A 3233-nucleotide genomic window follows, 5' to 3' on the forward strand; every position below is an offset into this window, starting at 1 on the left:
TGATCGAGGGGCAGCAGCACATTTGCGAGGTGCTGGTTGCACACTCTCCACAATAGCCCAGAGGATGGAGGAGTCCAACTCCTGCATTAGTGGAATGGCGGGAATGTCTGCGATGGAGAAAAGGTTAGCCTCCATTGAGTTTCAAGCACGGCTCACAAATGAGTCCATTCAGGCCCTGACAACGGTCGTTCGGACTCAGGGTGTGCAACTTTCTGACGCCTTAAACAGGCAGACAGATACACTAGCACTGGCTTTACAAGGCATCACACATGTCCTCCAAACTGTTGTCCAGCAGGGTGGTAGGAGCGGTGTGGGCCTGGACCAAGGGAGAGATGATGGCAAAAGGGGACATGGAAGTGGGGACCCCACTCAAAGCGCTCCCACGTCTCACCCGTTGCCCCCCTCTCAACCAGTACCCGCAATGCTGCCTCCTCTCCAGGTGGCCGAGTCTGCCCCTGCACAGGTGCAGGTGGAGCAGTCTTTGGAGGGACCCTCACGGGCACCGAAACCCAGAGGGCGTAGGCTGAAAGCATCTAAGCAGTCACGGCATGAACAAGAGCAACCTGCCACTACCTCTGCTGTGGCCACAGGGGAAGCACCATGTAGAAGTGGTAGGAAGAGGAAGGATAAGGATTAGTGATCACGAAGAGGATGCACAAGAATGTCTGACAGACTGTCATGTTTTCTATTTATATTTGGTTTTTGTTATTTTCACATTAAATGTTGTCATTCTCACCACTACTGCCATGTCTTGCCCATTCTTGATTGGCTTTTGTGATAGGGCCCTTTCATTAGGTTCACCATGAATGGTGACACTTGATGCCACCCATTGGGTCACTCTACAGTGGGTGTATGTGTAGTTACAGGACTGTTTTGTGGGGGGAGGGGGGGTGGGGGGCGCGGCTGGTGTGGGCGCTGCTCTGTCCAGGTGGTCTAAGGACTGGACTCTTCACATCTTTCTGATGTTAGGAGAACCATTCACATGTCAATGACTCCCTGGCCTCACGAGCAGCCAGGTGAGCTGCTGCTCTGCCCATGGGGTCGTTGTCGTGGTCCTCCTCGAACGGTATGAAGGGATATGGGCCAAAGGCGGGTATATGGAGAGAGATCACAGATCAGCCATGATCTGATTAAATGGCGGAGCAGGCACGAGGGGCTGAATGGCCGACTCCTGTTCCTATGTTCCGATGTTCGTCAATGCGGATGGCAGATGTGAATGGGGCCTCCTCAAGCAGCACCCCTCTCTGTTGCACAGGACACAAAACACGACTATAATGTGTCCCACACTGTCTGGTGCATATTGAAGCACTCCCCCAGAAGGATCAAGGCACCTAAATTGCACCTTGAGCAGCCCTATAACATGCTCAATTGTAGACCTGGTGGTGATGTGGCTGTCATTGTATCGACGCTGTTGCTCGGTGGTGGGGTTCCTTAGAGGTGTCATGAGCCACGTGTACAGGGGATATCCCTTGTCCCCAAGGAGCCAGCCCTTAAGGGTGTTCGGTGCGTGGAAGAGGGGTGGGATGTTGGATTCCCGGAGGATGAAGGAATGGTGGCAGCTGCCAGGGAATCTGGCGCACACGTGAAGGAATCTCTTGCGGTGGTCACAAACGAGCTGAGTGTTGATGGAGTGATAGCCCTTCCTGTTGATGAACAGTCCTGGCTCGTGTGGAGGTGCTCGTATTGCTATATGGGTGCAATCGATTACACCCTGCACCCGTGGGAAGCCAGACACAGAGTGGAATCCCACTGCCCTCTCCGTCTGGCTGAGGTCGTCCATGGGGAAGTTGACGTATTGTGAGGCCCTGTGAAACAAGCCGTCGGTGACCTGCCTTATGCACTTGTGTGCAGATGACTGAGAGACCCCGGCGATGTCCCTGGTGGCACCCTGGAAAGATCCGGAGGCGAAGAAGTTGAGGGCAGTGGTGACTTTGACAGCGACGGCTAATGAGATGCTGCTCGGCCCAGCCGGGAGCAGCTCGGCATGAAAGAGGCTGCAGATGTCTGCGACTACCTGGCGACTGACTCTGAGCCTCCGTATGCACTGCTCCTCAGAGAGGTCCAGGAAGCTGAGCCTCGGTCTGTAGACCCTGTGGCGAGGGTAGTGACTCCTGCGATGTCACTCCCTCTGTTGTTGCCCTCTGTGCTCTTGTGCAGGTGCCTGTGGCACAGCGCTGTGTTGTGGAGCTCCACGTGGCGGAGGTGGACGCTGTGCCTGGCAAGAATGGTGATGTCGCTCGTCCTCAGATGTACTGATAAATGCAGCCATGGCGCCCAGGCGCCCACATCCTGATGGTATCAGTTTGAGGGGGTCCGAAAAGTTGGTAAATATGTGTCAACAACAATTCTGAGTGGAAACTAAGAATTCTCAGTGAAAACACAAAGATCTCCCAGCCAAAAGTTTGTCTGAAAGACCAGAGTGCCTTGCTGCAATAACTCAACTTTTATCCCCATCTGTCAAACAACATTTCAATGTCCAACTGGCTGCCGGCTGAAACCGTCTCCTAAAACATGGAGTGATTCGCACAGCACGGGAAACACACTGAGGCTGAATGATAATCGTTCCCCTGCCTCAATCACCATGAAATTAGTAACAGTATAACTTGGTGTTGTAAAATTGTTTACAATTGTCAACCCCAGTCCATCACCGGCATCTCCACATCATGACCATGAAATTAACTACTTCAAATACTTAAACTATCGAAATAACTGTAACTACCATCCCGCCGGCTTTAATTGCTGGTGGGACTTCCACATGTGTGAGGCGCACACAGACACGTCTGTGGGGAACCCGGATATCGGCGGGTTGGAGCCGGTTTCCGAACCCGGTCGGGGTTTCCAGTTCCTAAGTTCCTATGTTCCAATAGAGAGCAGGAAAATGGGGTTAGTTTAGAGAGAGGCCAGGAGGTGAGGTGAGAGTGACTGCCCTTGACATCAAGGCAGCATTTGACCGAGTGTGGCACCAAGGAGCCCTAGTAAAATTGAAGTCAATGGGAATCAGGGGGAAAACTCTCCAGTGGCTGGAGTCATACCGAGCACAAAGGAAGATGGTAGTGGTTGTTGGAGGCCAATCATCTCAGCCCCAGGGCATTGCTGCAGGAGTTCCTCAGGGCAGTGTCCTAGGCCCAACCATCTTCAGCTGCTTCATCAATGACCTTCCCTCCATCATAAGGTCAGAAATGGGGATGTTCGCTGTGACTGCACAGTGTTCAGTTCCATTCGCAACCACTCAG

This window comes from Heptranchias perlo, unplaced genomic scaffold (assembly GCF_035084215.1).
Source record: "Heptranchias perlo isolate sHepPer1 unplaced genomic scaffold, sHepPer1.hap1 HAP1_SCAFFOLD_1199, whole genome shotgun sequence".
Classification (NCBI taxonomy): Eukaryota; Metazoa; Chordata; class Chondrichthyes; order Hexanchiformes; family Hexanchidae; genus Heptranchias; species Heptranchias perlo.